At 44.7% G+C, this 18,305-nt stretch overlaps 1 protein-coding gene across 6 annotated transcripts in view; it reads right to left on the bottom strand.

Annotated features, from left to right (window-relative positions):
• LOC128351531 (calcium-activated potassium channel subunit beta-2) overlaps window positions 1-18,305 on the bottom strand; it is a 504,933-nt gene that overhangs the window by 312,067 nt on the left and 174,561 nt on the right. For 2 of the 6 annotated variants that reach the window (XM_053311138.1, XM_053311139.1), the window contains exon 1: window positions 7,441-7,613. The exons of 3 other annotated variants lie outside the window; for them this stretch is intronic. The gene's annotated coding sequence lies outside the window, so the exon portion shown is untranslated. Of the gene's footprint in view, window positions 1-7,440; window positions 7,614-18,305 lie in introns of those variants that run through there. One more of the 6 variants, XM_053311144.1, reaches the window with a different exon arrangement.

Genomic DNA, 18,305 nt, shown 5'->3' with positions numbered 1-18,305 from the left:
TCCCGCTCACCGCTAGGAACCGGGTCTCACTAATCATGAGACCCGGTCCAAAGGCTTCTAGTTTGAGGGCTATAAACCACCTCCAGCCTCAGAAGCAAGATGCCTCCAAATACCAGTTGTAAGGGAACAACAGCAAGAGAGATGGCATACACATACCTCTTGCCTGTGGGCTTCTCAGAGGCATCTGGTGGGCCACTGTGTAAAACAGGATGTTGGACTGAATGGGCCTTGGGCCTGACCCAGAAGGGCTGTTCTTATGATGCACTGGTGCAGTGAGAGAGCAGTCTAACAGAACTTCCCAACTATCTGCACTGGTGCAGCAAGGCAGTGACAATTTGATGTCCTTCCCTTCCCCAAGAAGATCACTGTGACACCTGAGAATATCTCCCCATGCTGCACAGCCCTTGGGGACATATTTTTGAGTGGCACTGGGAGCTTCCTAGGGAAGAGGAAGCCATCAAAAAGTGCCACTTCCCCACTGCACCACCGCTGGGAAGTTCTGATAGGCTTGTGCATCCTTGCTCTGTACATCAGCCAGTGCCTTACCCAACAGGGATAAATTGTGCAGGTAGATTGTGTATCAAAATCATAAAAGGGGCTCCAGATGCAATAAAAAGAAGGCATGCAAAAGTGTAATGAATGAAGAGTGGACAGTGAAGATGTCCCTTGCCTGGGGTGCCATTTGGTCTAGGGCTGGCCCTATCCATTCCTCACATATATGGAGAATATGACATATGCAAAGTATATATTTGAGACTATTCAATACTAAAGATCTAAACATCTGCAGGTGGACCTTTAAAAACAAAACATCAAGATGGGCACTCCCACCCCCCCACCCCCAGGTTCCTTGATTCCTTTGTCTTTTAGGTCTCACAAATGACTTACTACAGGCCAGAATTTTAAAACATAACAAGGTCATTCACACAATCAAAAGCTGAGGGTGTTCTCACACGCAGCCAAGACTGGGCTAAGAAAGCCAAGCCTGGTCTGGGCTGCATGTGAGAACCTCTGGGAATGTGCCTAACCTCAGCAGCACTCCGGTGGGACACCTGCCTAGGGAGCCCACCTCCTTAATGAGCTTAAGGGAGAGAGAGCACCCTTAGCCCTGTTTTCCAGCTCATATGTAGTGCCAGCTGCTTTCAGCTGACATCGCAACACTGATGGGTACCCACCCATCTCTTGGGGTAATCCCACAATGCACTGTGCACTCACACAGTGCACTGTGGGAGTTCCAGGGGCCAGGATAACACTGCAAGGGGACACTGCCTCACACTGCCAGAGGAAGCAGCAGAGTCTGGATTCATGGGATCACACGTCCTGTCCCTCCCAGACCCCGCAGCCAGCTTCTGCTGCCTTCCCTGCTGCCTGCCCCGAAGTCTTCTCACGTGATCATGAGAAAATGCTTACTGTGTTCTAGCCAGGTTTGGGAACTGTGTGTGCTCCCAATTTTTGGTTGTGTAGAAGCAAGCTAGGAGGAAAACCTGGGTAAAAGTGATTATGTGGAAGCAAGTAGGAGGAAAACCTGGGTAGCTTTTCCTCCTACCTTGCTTCCACACAATCATTTCTACCCAGGTTTTCCTCCTACCTTACTTCTACACAACTGAAAATTGGGAGCATACACAAACCCGAGCAGAACACCGTTTTTGATTGTGTGAATGACCTCCGTATGTCTTACATAAAACAAAGTTAACTAAGGTGTGAGGTTTCCCTCACTCCAATCAACCTTTTGCTTCTCTGACAGCAGCTGCATTAATGGTTGACATTCCATTATTGACCGCTTTGCCCTTAGCAGTTGAACTGCTTGTGAACATTCCATGTCATCACAATGATTCTGGCATTCCATGTCATCATCACAGGAGGAGACAAGGATTTAACAGGCAACAGGTGGAAATTGTTTAACCTTGTAAAGGTTATAACCTTTCTTAAAGGCCTGTTTACTTGTGCTTAAAGTATCATACTGGATGAAAGGACAAATAACATCCCTAGATGCAACTTGTAAGTGATAAGGAGACATTTATGGAATATCTGCCTTTCTGATTCAGGTGCTAAATATGAGTCATTTAGACCATATTAAAAATGATGGAGCCAGAGAAAAATAATTCTTAATATTCTCAGCCTAATGCTGCCAGTGTCATCCTGACACTAATTCACCCAATGAATTCTGCACTTTTGTCATAAAAATGTCACTCGCGTATTGTTACCAAATGAATTACACTGTGATGCACTTAAAGTGTACGCTAATGTAATAAAATTCTCCTTAAAGAAAACATTTGATATGATGAGTGAAATCAAATTAGTATGGTTAGTTCCTGGTATGGCAATTCGTCTCCTAATGAAGATTTAATGAAAACAATCATTCTCTTGGGTTTCACAAGAGTTGGGAATATTTTACAACTGTACAACCTGTTTAAGAACAGTTCTCTTCAAAGGAGATTTAGAGCAATTGTACAGCCTCTGCCTTAGTACCCAGCAGTTCAAAAGACCTTAGGCTTGTTTACACAATCGTCTGAACCTAGGTTTAATGTGGCTTATCAACATTAGTATGATTGTGTGAACTCATGCCAAGGCAGGAATCTCAGACAATAAACCACTTCAGCATGGACTCACACAATCACTTCAGTGCTGGTAACCTGTATTACTCCTGGTTTTAAATGACTGTGTGAACAATCCTACAGTGTATTATACTGTTCCTCCTCATGTTTTTGGCTGTCCCTGCAAGAATGACTTCCACCGTCACAATATTGTATCAGCACAAAACAACAGTCATTTTTGAAGTCCTTTTCATTGTTTGGTGATACAATATTAAGACATGTAGCAAAAACAAACAAACAAAAAACACCACCCAGTTTGAGGTCAATCACATAATCGAAAACTGCGTTCTACCTGGGTTTGGGAGGTGTGTGTGCTCCCAATTTTCAGTTGTGTGGAACCAAGATAAGACAAAATCCTGGGTAGAAGTGATTGTGTGGAAGCAAGGTAGGAGGAAAAGCTGATCTCCTCCTACCTTTGATCCACACAAGGAGGCGAGTCTCATGATCAGTGAGACCTGCCGGAAGGGGGTTTGCTGGGATGGCGGGCTTAGCCCACTCTCCCCGCAGACAATTGGAAGGCAGCCCTGGGCAGCTGGATTGGCCGCCCACACGACTGCCGGCTCCGTCATGCATGGGGCATCCTGGAGAGACCCCCGAGCCCAGGAGGCTACTTGCAGCCTCACGGTCAGGGGTCTGCTTGTGTGTCACTGTGTGCTGCAACATGAGCAAAAAGATGCAGTTAATGGAGTGCTTGCTCCTCCAAAACCCAGGTAGAACGCAGTTTTTGATTGTGTGAATGACATCTTTGTTGCAATCGGGAGTAATCAAGATTTTAAATAGCCAATTGATATGTAAAGTACCTATTCTTTCATTCTGCTCCTGTTTCATTCCTTCCCAAGAGTCTCAGAAAAAAGACAAAGATTCAAAGTTACAGCTTCAACTCCCAATGGACAATCCGCGGAGCTTCACGTTTCCGTACACAGCTCAGTTTGTGATCGTTGGGCGTTCTCTACTGCTTAACCAAACACAGAACAAAGTGGCTCGCCGGCTGCACAGGGTAATGACAAGGGGAGGCTGTGCAGCTGTGGGCATCTAAAACACCGCCCATGCTGTTGTGCCACAGGACTGCCATGCTTGACTTTAAATTGCGCCGTCTGAGTTGGGCGGCAATGGATGTAGTCTTGCACAACCGAGATGGTGCAATTTTAAGTCACAGTGGAACCTTGTTCCACAACAGTGTGGGGGGTGTTTTAGACACTCGCAGCTGCATGGGTGGTACTCTGCCATTAGTGTTCCCCTGCGTAGCATGCAAGGCTGTACATGGAACTTAAACCTTTGCTATTCACCTTGTTTCCCCCTGGATTTTCCAGTCCTTATTTTCAATCAGAAATGGCCAGGCTGAGAGTTCCTGTAGAATGTTTCCTCTCCCCTGAAAGTCCATGACCATGATCTCAGAGGTTCAGGGGCTGGGTTTGGGACTCATTGATGAGGAAAAACATTTTACATATGCATAAAGGCGCTCATGACTGCCCCACATGTTCCATAGGAATAAAAACAGGATCTGAGGCTATACATTCTTTCCTAAGAGGGCTATGAATTTACTTCTGTGTGACTTCTTTTTAACATATAGAGGCCAGTCTCATGATTGGAGAATGGACTCCAATGGGGCGAGGGGAGAAAGCTGCAAAAAACTTCCCCCCCCCCACCGCTGCAGACGATCCCGTCCATGTTGCTGGGCAGCTGGATCGGCTGCCCAGATGATTGCCAGCTTCTGCCAGTAGCAGGGAGGAAGCAGGGAGGTTTAGGGGCCAGGAGGCCCCCAGAGCTTCCATAATGTACCGTGCGAGTGTGGGGAGCCTCCCACCGCCTGTCAGGAGGCTACTTGTGTGTTGGTGCCGTGCGAAGCCATGCACCATTGACACACGAGCATTTAGTCCCCTTTTTGGGTGCCCTCATGCCCCAAATACGGGCTAAGCAATGGGCTCCCTAAGCGGGCTTCCTGCTGCATCACTTCCGGGAGCTGTGTGGCTCCTGGTGGTACCCACGTGCACCAAAACCCCAGCTGGGCTTCCTTAGCTCATTTTTCGGTGCCCGTGTGAATATCTCCATAGATTGCCGATTGAATGACTAGGACTGGGAGGACCTGGGTTCAAATCCCTGCTCATGTTTATTTGTGTATTTCCTTATTGGTATCTCTTCAGACAAAACTTTTCCAGGGAGGCTTACACAATTGTTAAAACACAATCAGCTGCAAAAAAAAAAATGCAAGGAAAAGAAAGCAGAAAGGATAAAAGAGCTGTACAGGTAACACAGCAGAAAGCAGAGCAGGAAACCAATACAAACTCTGCCAGCTGCAGTCTGATGAGGTCACCATGTCAGTGCAGTGCCCAGTGTCAATGCAAGAACAGAACTGTTCTTGCCGGGATGGGGCCACTCTGTGCCAGCTCAGTGATGTGGCCAGTGCTGGGTGAGCAGCAAGCACAGGCAGCCCCCAGAGACCCACGGCCTGGGGATTTTTTTGCATTGCCCCCCCCCGCCCGATACAATGAATGCTATGCCCCTGGCAGGAAGCATTGTACAACATACATCAGACAGAACGTCAGCACTGTGTGATAGTGGGTGGGAGGCTTGGACAGCAATGATTGCTATGAGAATTGGCTGTTACAAGTATATCCCGGATTTCATCTGCAAAATGTCTTGACTCATTTGCTTGGTGATCTGGAATAATGTGCTGTGCGTGCACGTTATTCCTGGCTTCCCATTTGTGGTATGCTTGTACTCAGTACTGTACACCACACCTCCCAGATTCCTTGGCCACAGCCGCTACATTTGGCCACAGCCCCTATATGGCCCTTTGTTGATCGGTGAAATGTCGAAGACGATGCTCTTTGCCACCAACCCAGCTGATTTGGTAGGGGCACCCAGAGAAAACCCTCCAAAAATTACTTTAATGGCTCACGGCAGGCTAAGATGGAGGCAGGCAATCCAGGAACGTATGAAGCTGCCTTATGTTGAGTCAGGCCAATGGTCCATCTAGTTCTATACTGCCTGTGCTGACTGGCAGCAGCTCTTCAAGGTTCTGGGCAGGAATCTTTTCCAGCCCTCCCTGGACATGGCATGGATTGAACCTGGGACTTTCAGCATGCAAAGCAGGTGCTTTTCCATGGAACTATAACCCTTCTCCACAATATTCTTCAAGTGCTCTGGACTGATTCCAAGCAGTGATGGGCTTTAAAGAATAAGGCTAGCATTCACTGATAAGTTGTCTCTACTCCTAACCTATCTTACATAATTGCTGTAAGGATGATGGGAGAGGGGAATGGCCTATACCATGGGTTGAGTCCAGATGTTGCTGAACTACAACTCCCATCATCCTCAGCCACAATAAATGGTAGCTGGGGATGATGGGAGTTGTAGTTCAGCAACATCTGGAGATAGCATCTCGAATAACCTTTGGAATACCACAGGTTTGGACCACCTGTCCTACAGTATAGCACCATATGCTCCTTCTAGGGATGGTGGGATACAAATGTAACAGCAGCAGCAGTAGCAGCAACACACTTTTCCTTCTGGGATGTACCACCATTGCTGCAAACCAGAAGTGTAACAATATTCCAAGGCAGACTTAGGATGCCCTTCTCTGTCTGGCTTTACCTGCTGACTCACGCAAGCCCTTTCCCATCTATCTCCACTTTTAGCAAACACTCTTCAAGAGCCTGCTTCCCTCACGTTACACACTCTGCTCCACAAACTAATAGCCAGGCAGCTGGGCTTTCTGAAGACTCAGTTAAAATAACATTTGGAGGGAGTCTCTTTTCCTCTAGGGACCTTGACCCATCAGCGGTGATCACATTCCTCAGGAGCTGGCAAGATTGTTTGTGATGGGTTGGGACCAAAATGTAGAGAAAGTGAATTTTCAGGATTCTTTCCAAAGGGAGAGAGCAGAGAATTTTTGAGGGAAGCCAAACAAGTTTCTGTATGAAAAGCGAGATTTCACAGGGGGTTTTAACATACCCCAAGGAACTGGTGGGGGTTGTTTGTGACTACTCTAACTAGTGAGCGAAAAGCACTCAGGGCATGCTCAGAGGCAGTAATATTTAACACATATTCACAGCCAAGTCCTGCAATTGAAATTGAGCTCTGGAGTGAACACTGAGGGATTCTGGCTTGAAGTAAGGCAGGCATAAACAAGAGAGCAAGAGTGAGAGATGAACCTCTTTCTGCCTGAATATCCAATTCTTGTCCAGCTGGAACACTGACCATAGACAATGCCAGTCTGCCTGTTATTATGCAAAACAGACAGCCATCCCACACTGTTCTGTCCAAGGGGTCATATTGTAAGTAGCTCTTTACAAAGGGAAAAAGAAAGCACCCCTACCCCTTAATTCCCTGTTTCCCCTTTTTCAAGTGTCACGGCGGTGACGTGAGGACATGGTGTGCATGCCAAGAGCACAGAACGCCTATTCCTCTGGTTCGAAGACTCTCCACGTCCTCCACTCCTTTCTCACCCTGCTCTGATTTCAATGCACTCCTCCATTCTCAACTCCCACCCCAACCTCAGAAACAACCCAGCTGGCATGACTGATAAGAGACCTGAGCCTTGTCTCCATGACCTCTGTGCATTTTCTTGTTCACTCTTCAGGAAATGCAATGTGCACTCAGTCAGTAGGCAAACAGGGGCTTTTTCTTTCCCCCAAAGTCACCACTGCCACAAACCAAAATATCACTGGCAATTTTCTTTTTATTCTGATAAGCAAACCCGCGGCTCCCCTCGGGCACTCCACCCCTTCTTTTCTTTCTACTCTGCATCTGACAGATACTCCTCTCAGAAACCCACTGAACACGACAGAAACAATGCAGCCCCCTCAGCAGACACCGAGTCCTTTGTTTCCCCCGATGCCAATCCTACCTCCGAGACTTGTCACATCTTCTCTCCTCAGAAAGCCACACGCATGGGAGGAAAAACGAAAACCGCCACCCTAATTGTTAATCAAGCGGAATCCAGCGGAATCCTCCGGCTTGTCACCAGTTGTTGGGCACCGTCATCCTTACCTCCTGACGCTGAAAGCCTTTTCGGACCATTAATGTCACAACCCTCTTGCTAACTCATACTCCCTTAATACTCCCTTGCTCAAAATGTCTGAAATAGTTTGGAAGGAGAACGGGGGATGACAGGCACACCAGACAGCTTGGCTTGAAATTACTTTGCCTGAGCTGCTCAGATAGTGGCGCTTTAAAAACAAAAACAAACAACAACAACACAGTCTGCCTTAGGTAAGATTTATTAACTTGTGATAGGCACACCGTTTCTGCCTCGGTGCTGTGCTGTAACAGGGTCCTTAGTAGAAATGCAAGGATAATTCCAGCCCCACCCCACCCCCTCTGTTTTCTAGCATACAAGGAAAGAAGATTCAAACATCTTTAAACTTAGCTAGGCAGCTTCTTCTTCTTCTTCTTCCTGCCCGACGGAGTCTGAGATATTATTTGGACAACTTGAAGGAGCAGACAGAATTCGTGGGATGGTAAAATGGGGAATTGCCCTGAGAAATGAAGGTGGAAAAATAAACTTCTTGCAGCGATCTCACTACCTACCATAATCCTATAGGGTGCTGAAAGTGGGAGGGAAAGAATCTATCTGCTATTTCTGAAAGTGTTGAAATTTGGGATCATTATGGACAGATAATCCAGAATGCCTGTGGGCAAGCGGGAGATACCAGCAGACTTGGGTGACCCATAGATATGCCGGCATTCAAAAGATCTGAACGGGGGAGAATCGGAAGGGGGGGTTGACTTCCCAAGCTTCCCCTATGTTAACCAATAGGATGGAAAGTTCAGCAGAGGCAGCAGGCAGAGAATGGGGGGGTGGACAGGGGTGCTGCAGCAGCTCCCCTCCCTGGCAGGGCCCCCAGTGGTCCCTGGCAGCCTTTGCACAAAGTTGAACTATTATAGATCTGCCCCTGCCTTAAGCACATCCCAGCTGCCACATTCCCCACTCCCTTTCTTTCATAGGCCTAGGAGAAAACCTACTGCAAACCTGTGTGAAGAGCCCTATAGTTATATAGACTCCTACTTCATAAACCTGCTTTGTTACAACTGGTTACTAGTCTTAATCTCGTGGCAATAGTCCATTAGGGATGTGAAGAACTAGTTTGATCGCGAACTGGACTGCCGCAAACCAGGCCAGTTCAAGCAGTTCACTCGTGAACCACTTCAAACTGATTCGAGCTGGTTCATCGAACCGACTGGCCCACCCGATCGGTTCAACTGAACTGGTTCACATACCCATGGTTTGGTCTGAATTTGAACAGAACCGTGCCAAATGGCCTGTCCATACCCTTATACTTCCAGCCTCAGAGGCAAGATGTCTCTAAATACCAGTTGCAGGGGAGCAACAGCAGGAGATAAGGCATGCCCTCACCTCTTGCCTGCGGGCTTCTCAGGGGTATCTGTTGGGCCACTGTGGGAAACAGGATGCTGGACTAAATAGGCATTGGGCCTAATCAAGTAGGGTTGTTCATATGTTCCTAACAACTGTGTAGTGTTTGAATTCAGTTATTTCAGAGATGTTGTAACAGTTTCCTGCACTGAGCAGCAGTTTTGACTAGAAGACAAAAGAACAGCCCTGTTTGGAATGTTTCTAGGCTTTTGTTTTCAAAGCTGTTGACTGGCAGCTTGAAGCTAATAACCCTGCTGTTAGGCTTATATTAATTAAGATTACATATTAATACAGCTTACATAATAGCAAATAGTAACCAAATCTTACTTCATATCTAGCTCAGGACAGGAACAGGATATGTTTGGGGTTCACTATTTTTAAAAGTACCTATATGTTTGTTGTTCAGTTTTGCACATGGAAATGGAAATGTCTGATTTGGAAACAGCCTTTAATTCCCATTGGCCATGCATTCATTTTCAAAGTGAACCTGGGTACAGGTCCTCTCAAATACAGGTACAGATAGGGGAATGCACTGCTATCAATGTTAATGTATGAATAGGGCTATAGAAAGGATATCAAGGGTGTGAAGGAATGAGGCCTAAAACCTCCTCTTTTTGTATATAAGATTTTATGTTGCGATTGCCTTGCAACAAGGCAATTATTCACTCCGTTAAGAAAGCTGTGCAGGGGTCAAAGGTTCACAGGTCCTGTTCTACAGTTTGGTTTTGGAGGGAAATTAATTCTACTGGATGGAAGGGAGAGTTTGATTTCATTGGGTATGTTTTGCAAAATGTAGGGAATTTAAGTTGTGTTGATTGGAAAAATGGGAGGGAAGTTAGAGAATATAAAGAGGCTGCCTTCAGCAGAGTTTAGTGTGAAGTTCAGGCTGGAGAACTGAAGAGTCAGAAGGAGTCAGAGTGAAGATCAAGTGGTTATCAGAGCTGGGAAGAGTTGCAGAGATGGAATAGGAAAGAAGAACTGAAAAGAGTTTCTGAGAATAAGGGCTGAAAAACCCCTAGGAGGGAGTCAATCTCTCTGGAGAGCTGAATCACTCACCAGCAGTCTAGGACTGAAACTCCAGAACTGTGAAAGTGAGAACAGGACCTAAGGCTAAACAAGGGACACGCCAAGTTTGCTGGAGAAGCTGAGGTGACTGCAGAAGACACTGGGTAAAGACTCTAAAGTTAGGGCCCACTATTAGGTCAGTTTGAATGCATTTTGATGATATTCTATTTCTTCCTTACACTCATTTGGTTGCTGCTTTGGTACTAAATTTTCCCAAGGAACTATTGTTTAAAATTGCATTGTTTCAAAGTAAAATTTCTTGTTTATATTTTAAAAATCTGTAGCTTCTGTCAGTTTTCTCCACCCCACACCTAAAGCCTTGACCACATCACTTAATTTTTAATACAACAGAAGTTGGGAGGCTGTTTTCAGTAGACTCGGCCAGAAAAAGCCTAAAAGTCTACTTGGTGGCAATGGTTAAACTTAAAAATCACAGGGCTGGTTGAAACAGGGCCATGACACTTGGTGGCAGCATGGTGGGATCCGTGACAGAGGGGAAGAATTCTTTCCTAGCCTTCTGCTTGACATGATAATTCCCCGCACACTTCAGAACTCAATAACCTTCAGAGAAGACTCTGCACTCTTCAGAACTCAATAACCTACTGACACAATAACATCTGTGCTGGCAGGTGTCAGATAAAGAACATGGAGTGGGCAGAGTGTACAAATGTGTCAAGAAGCTGGCATTGCTGCATACCCGCTTCTAAGGTTCAAAAGAGAAAAGCAGTGCCCTGCTGAGAGTCTATCACTTTCCCCCAAGTATGGATTTCTACAATAGAGAGGAGAGATTGTGACAAAAGGCAGACAGAGAAACTATTCAGGTTTTAAGAAAGTAGGGAGAAGACAGCATGATGCTACCCACTCTGCTGTTTTGTCATTTATTTATTTATTATTCAACATATTTTTATACCGCCCAAAACTCACGTCTCTGGGCAGTTTACAACAAAATAAAACATTAGTTAAAAACACAAACAAGAAATTTAAAACACAATTAAATTTTTTTAAACAATATGCTAAAACAACATTAAAACAATTAAAACAATATTAATTAAAAGCCTGGGTGAACAGATGCATCTTTAAAGACTTTTTAAAAGCTGTCAGAGATGGGGAGGCTCTTATTTTACTAGGGAGCGCATTCCAAAGCCATGGGGGCAGCAACGGAAAAGGCCCGTCCCTGAGTAAACACCAGACGAGCTGGTGGCAAATGTAGACCAGATGAGCCAGTGGCAATTTTTAAATTTTTAAAAATTATTTTATTTTATTTTATTTAAATGCCCAGCCAACCATTAACCCAGATGGGGCCATCAAGCTGGCTTCTAAAATAATAACTATAAAATATTAAAGCACTACCACATTACAAACACAAGCAGAGATAAAAATAATACATTAGGGACACCAGACTTCAAGTGTGTGCATTACCAACACATAAGTAAGATAAACTGTACATGTGTTGCAGCCATGCTGCCATTGGAAGTGTTACCAGTTGGCCACTGCAGTGTGATATAAAAGGGTGAGATGCAGTAAAGTGAGATTATGCAGTATTGTCGACTATTGAACAGAGACGTGTACATGCATTTCCACTTCCATGGTGGACAGCTCATTGAAATTGTCGACTCAGTGTGTGGCAGCTGTGAAAAAGGCTAATTCCATGCTAGGAGTCATTAGGAAGGGGACTGAACATAAAAATGCTAATGTTGTAATGCCCTTATACAAATCTATGATACAGCCACATCTGGAGTACTGTGTACAGCTTTGGTCACCGTATCCTAACAAGGATATTGTAGTACTGGGAAAGGTGCAGAAGAGCGCAACCAAGATGATCAGGTGCCTGGAGCACACTTCCTTATGAGGCTAGGCTACAGCATTTACCTTGGAAAAGAGCCAACTAAGGGGAGACATGATCAAGGTGTATAAAATTATGCATTGAGTGGAGAGGGTGGACAGAGATAATTTTTTCTCCCTCTTTCACAAGACTAGAACCAGATGTCACCCCATGAAACTGAAGTTCAGGAAACTTAGGAGCGACAAGGCGAAGTACTTGTTCACATAGTGTGGAATTCTTTGCCATGGGACATGGTGATGGCCACCAGTTTGATGGCTTTAAAATTGGATTAGACAAATTTATGGAGGATAGGTCTATCAATGGCTACTAGTCTCGTGGCTATGGGCCATCTCCAGCCTCAGAGACACGATGCCTCTCAATACTAGGGACAAGCACAAACTGATTTTTCCCCCAATTCAATTTGTACCTGAATTGAATCACTTACGATTTATTTTGGGTCCAAATCTGCCCCCCCCATCATCCCAGATTCGATTTGGATCCAAATAAATGTGAATCCGAATTGACTCAGGGCAAAAAAGGGGCTCTGGGGGCAAAAGAGCAGGGTGGGTGGTAGTACCCAATGGATGGAAGCTACAACCCAAATTTCAAAGAAATTGAGCAAAGGGGTGATTTTAAACAAATTTGTGAGGTTGGTGCATCTTTAAACTTTTCCCCATAGGGAGTAATGGGGATTTCAGTATTTTGTACCATTTTGGGAGAGTAATGAGGATTTTCCACCATTTTGCAAAATTCATCATTTTGCACCAAAGATGATGAATGAACAAAGATGTCTATACATCATCTTTGGTGCAATACCATAAATGACCAGAGAATCCACTATCAGAACACCTCAAAAATTGAAAACAACAACAAAACCCATTACCCCATTGGCTTGTGGTTTTTAGGGTGGTTGGCACTCTATGTGCACTACCCCACACCTGCTCTGGGCCACCCTGGTGGAGTTATGGGGCTGTTGAAATCCCCATTACTCCCTATGGGAAAAAGCTTAAAGTCACACAAACCTCAGAAAATGGTTAAAAATCACCCCTTGCCCAATTTCTTTGAAATTTGGGTGGTAGCTTCCACCCATTGGGGACTACCACACAACCCACTGTGGCCACAAAATGGAGGTCTGAATCTTGGAGGTCTGAATCTCCAATTTTTTTGGGTCCAAATCTGGCTAATTTGTTTTGTACCCGAATCTGGGCAATTGAACACAGGGGCGATTTGTTCTGTCTACAAATTGCCCAAATCAGCTAGATTTGAGTACAAATCATTTTGTATCTGTATCAATTCACACATCCCTACCCAATGCCAGTTGTAGGGAAGCGACAGCAGGAGCGAGGGCATGCACTTACCTCTTGCCTGTGAGCTCCCCAGAGGAATCTGGTGGGCCACTGTGTGAAACAGGATACTGGACTAGATAGGCCTCGGGCCTGATCCAGCAGAGCCGTTCTTATTTTCTTATGCATTTTAGGATTTGAGAAACATAGATAGCAGAGCTCTGTGGAGTGAAATTCAGTAAGGTCATTCACACAACCACTGTTGGTGGGGTTGGGGAGGGTGGGGAAATGGTACTGCAGTGAGCATGAGGCCATCTGGAGGCTGGGAGAATGTAGTCTGTCCTCCAGAAATCCCACAATGCACCACATGATGAATGTAGTGCATTGGAGGATTTCCCCACTGTTAGCTTCTCTAGCCACCCAGCTCTATGAACACTTGGGCTTCAAGACGTCTGAGCATTCATACGACCGAGGAATGGGCTGGAAGGTTGTGCTCATGCCCTTCTACCTCATTATAAGCCTGGGTAAAAAACCTAGGTTACCCCAGTGAAGAGCGCCAGGATTACTACCAATCCCGGCGCTCCAGACAATCAGCCCTTCCAGGGTAGGACTGTGCAAACCCAGATAGGGCTGCTTGTGTGAATGACTTCAGTATTTACTTAATCTATGCACATCCAGAATCTTATTCATTGCAACTCCCAATGCTAAAAAAATGGATCTCTATTTTTTAAATATACTTTTGATTCACTTTTTCAGCATGACATGGATTGTCACATTAGTCATTTTAAACTGATCACTAAACATCACAAAATTAGGCACCAATGCTGGGTAAATGTGAGGCGGGTGGGGGATGGGAATTTCTAAAGAAGCACAGATGTCAATAAAATATTTTTAAAATGGGCTTTGTTGAACTATTTTCAACATGAAAGGAATTCTAACTAATATTTTTCACTTCCGCCCAACGTTCAGTCAACCCTTATAATGTTAGGCCTTTTTTCTTCTTTACACTGGCTTTGTGTATGGTTATATTTTGCATAAGCATGCATCACAAAGCGTTCAAAAGGTAAACGAATAGCAGGTGAGGGAGAGCACCTGTTGATGCTTCTCACCTGGGGTGCCATTTAGTTTAGGACACCCACCTACATGGCTGTTCTGGCTATTCCTTTCCCCCCTTTTTGAAGCCAGAGACACTTGCTTGTCCAGTCACTCTCTGAAATGCCTTATTGGTGGGGGCCAAATAAGCTTCCACACTGTAGGTGTGTTGTGAAGACATCGGAGCCATTTTTGGAAGGGCAGTATATAAATCAAATAAAAGAAAATAAATAAAATAAAAAGAAAGAAAGAAAGAAAGAAAGAAAGAAAGAAAGAAAGAAAGAAAGAAAGTAAGAAAGAAAGAAAGACGTTTTTGTCTTTTGTTGCTGCCTAACTTTCAAGCTGCTACTAACTTAGGATTTCTGGTTGTTCTGTTCTGCTGCAGGATTTCCACTGCAATATGTATTTGATAGGTTGTTTTAGTTTTGGAGCTGTTTTATGGATTGTTTTAATAAAGAGTTTATTGTGAGCTGCTTTGGGCCTCAAGAGAGCTAAAAGCAAGACAGAAGCCTTATAACATAATTATGTCACCAATCCGGCAAGATGTTGGAGGCTTCCGCAGCCCCTGTCTCCTCCTTTCCTAGGTCACTAATTCTATCCCACCTTTCCTAGGCCTTCCTGTCTGACCTACCGCTTTCTCAGCTCTAAGTAGCAAAATGGTAGACAGAGCCTTTTGGAACATTAGGGCAGCTCAGCCAATCAGGGAGCCTGTTCTGGGCTCTATTCTGGAGCCCAATCTATATTTGACAGGTTTTTCAAGAAACCAGTGTTGATTTATTTTTAGAGCTACCAACACTTTCCAGAAAAGAGTCCAACCATTTTGTTCATCTCTAGAAATTAATCCAGGTACAGAAAAACACACCAGCTAGCCCTATCTGCCCTGCTAATGCACCAACTACTCATGCCCATCTGGCAAGCAAAGAACATTGTTTATGGCTATGCTTTTTACAAAGCTGGACTTTTGTCCTCTAGGCAATGGAATGAAAACTATCAGGTTGTCTTTTGGTAGATTGCTGGCTATGTTAACTGTAATATTCTCTCATCAACACAAATCACTGCTACTATAATCTCATATTGGCTGTCGTGTCAATAGTGTGCTAAGCAATATAGAAAGAACTGTGGTGGTTTATGGCTCTCTCCCTCACACCCCCAGTGAAGGGCACTTCAAGATGGAATGGGCATGATCCAGCCCAAATTAAGGTCTGTCTAAAGCCCTATTCAGACATTATAAATCCAGGTACAGGGAAAATTGGGAAGTGCATCAGCTAGTCTTGTGCTCCAAATCACTCTTTCCCCCTGCTCAGTGAGCCAAGAGGCACCTTTTTAAAGTGGTGATTCTCTTTATTTAGCAGAGGGAGAGCAACCGGTCCTATCCATCCTCAGCACAGCATCCCTCCAGTGGCTGTTGCTGGTGTCTGTCTTATGTTTCTTTTTAAGACTGTGAGCCCTTTGGGGAGAGGGAGCTTATTTATTTATTTATTTCTAGGTAAACCACTTTGGGAACTTTTGTTGAAAAGCGTCATATAAGTATTCGTCATCTTCATATTCTTTTGCCACGCCCCCCAGCTTTCTCCACTTTCTCTCCTCATTCTGCACTGAACTCAGGCAAGTGTTGAACTTAGACAAGCACTGACCTCAGAAAGAGTTTCTCCCTGTATTCAGCTGCTGAAAGAATAGAGGGCCTGTTGGGTGTGGCTAACTGGCGCATTCGTGCAGGGGGGGAAAACTAGCTGATGTACTCCCCAATTTTTCCTATACTGAATTTATGAAGCTTGAATAGGGCTTTAGAAAGACCACCATTTTGGCTGGATCATACCCTTTCCCTCTTGAAGGGCCCTTTATTGGTGGGGGGGACACCTCAAGTTGTCTCAGTGGTCTCTGTATAGCTTAGCATACTGTAAGTGCACCAATCAATATGGGATAATAGTAGTAGCAACTTGTAGAATGAGAGACTATTACTGTTAACATAGCCAGATAAGTAGTCAGTTATCTACCAGAAGACAATCTGATAGTTTTCATTCTTTTTTTTTTAGGAGGACAAGTGTCCACCTTTGCAAAACAACGACCAAAAAACCACAAACCCGTAGCTGTGAATAATGCTCTTTCCTTGCCTTATAAGCAGTTTTCACAAAATAACTGAAGGATAATATCCCTTAATGTAAAAATGCACACTTTCCTCAAATACCATTCAATCCAAGTTGCCGGATAATCACCATCATCACCATTATTATGAATATGTTGTCCATGTTCATGACACTTCCCTTTGCATTTTAAAACAAAACAGATCCCTGCTGAAATTTCACTCTCTTTAAAAAATGACCAAAGAAAAAGAGGAAGGAATGAGACAAAGGGGTAAGATATTAATGTGTTCTAATGCAAGCACCTACAAAGCTAAAAGCCTGTAATTATTTCAAATTATAGTGTGCCAAAAGCTGAGAAAAAGCAAAGCATTAGGGAGAGCGATGTAAGAGGATGGGTTAGGAAGATTAAAAAAACAAAACCTGTGCTGAGTTCTGCTGGTTTAAGTCCATGCAAGTTTGGAAATAAAAATGTATGGACCTGCAACAAAATGTTGCAGTATATTCCTGGTGTGCATGTTTTGCCTGAACCTGTGCCTGAGCATGGTGAAAGTTTTAGTCACCTTTCCCCTTCAGAAGCAGAACGGGTTGTGATTGTCTTGAGGGAGTATTCTTCAAGCTGAGAAATTTCCCGCTCTTTTTGTTTAAGCCCTCCTTCACCCACTTGCTACAGAGTTCCATTAGCTACGCCCATCTGGTTTTCTCTTTAATGTCTTCTGAGTCCGTGGACATTCTGCTCTATTGAGTTATACTGAGGCATGGGGGGGGGGTTGCCCCCCTATTTTCCCTACAAATGTTTGTGAAATCATTGTATCTGTGGGATACCCCAATTCTGCTAATACCATCTCTTACCTGCAGGTGCCCTGATTATGTGTCTATAAGGATTCTCATGCCTCATTTTTTCAGATGCTACATTATATCGTATCTTAACACTAGCAGTTTCTCTTTCTATCCCCTGACATTCCCTCTGGCATGAATTATGATCTACAGGTGAGGCCCTATTTAAAATCTTATCAATAAGGGGGTACAAAGAAGTCTGTACTGGTGGTACTTTATAAATTGAAATAAACATGTGAAATTAACTCCATAAATAAATTGTCAAAATTGAGGAAGCATACTGTTTGGTTTTTCTATTTCATCCTCTTTTCTAGTTGATAATTTAAACTCAGTAGAATAAACTGTGATCCCTGTTTGGGAATACGACCTATGAAGACATAGAGGGTATTCTCACGATCAAAGCAGGCTAAGGGTGTTCCCTGGCAGCTAGCCCGCCAAAGTAGCCCTCCCCTTAGCCCAGGTTAGCGGAGCAAGTGCTCCGCTAACCCAGGCTTCCTGATCATGTATTGCCGTGCCGTGGCAACACATGAGGAGACCCAGGCTCAGGGGTATCTCCAGCATGCCCCTCGTGCTCGTGCAGGGCATCCTGGAACTTCCAGAGGCTGCGTGGCCCCTGATCCCCGCCAGCTCCGTGATGGAGCCGGCAGTCGTGTGGGTGGCCGATCCAGCTGCCTGGGCTGCTGCCTTGATCGTCTGTGGGGAGAGCGAGCTAAGACCCCCTCCAGAGGGTCTCACTGATCGTGAGACTCGCCTCACAGGGAAGTCATTCACAAAATCAAAAACTTGTGTTCTACCTGGTTTTGGGAGCTGTGTGTGCTCCCAATTTTTGGTTGTGAGGAAGCAAGGTAGGAGGAAAACCTGGGGAGCTTTCCTCCTACCACCTATACCCAGTTTTTCATTTTACCTTGTTTCCAAACAACCGAAAATTGGGAACACACACAGCTCCCTAGCCTGGGTCAAACGCAGTTTGGGATTGTGTGAATGACCCCATTACTTCTATTACATAGTAGGTTGACTAAGGTGTAAACAAACCCCCGATTGTGGATAATGAATATTTTTGTTTTATGATGTATTCTGCCAACATTATGCCAAACCACTTACAAATTTCTTGCTACCGGTTCTTGCTACCATCATTTCACTTTCCATGGGTGCAAAGAGGTA

This window comes from Hemicordylus capensis, chromosome 3, assembly GCF_027244095.1.
Source record: "Hemicordylus capensis ecotype Gifberg chromosome 3, rHemCap1.1.pri, whole genome shotgun sequence".
Taxonomy (NCBI): domain Eukaryota; kingdom Metazoa; phylum Chordata; class Lepidosauria; order Squamata; family Cordylidae; genus Hemicordylus; species Hemicordylus capensis.
The sequence above is the reverse complement of the archived record's forward strand: the minus strand, read 5'-3'. Positions and strand labels throughout refer to the sequence as shown.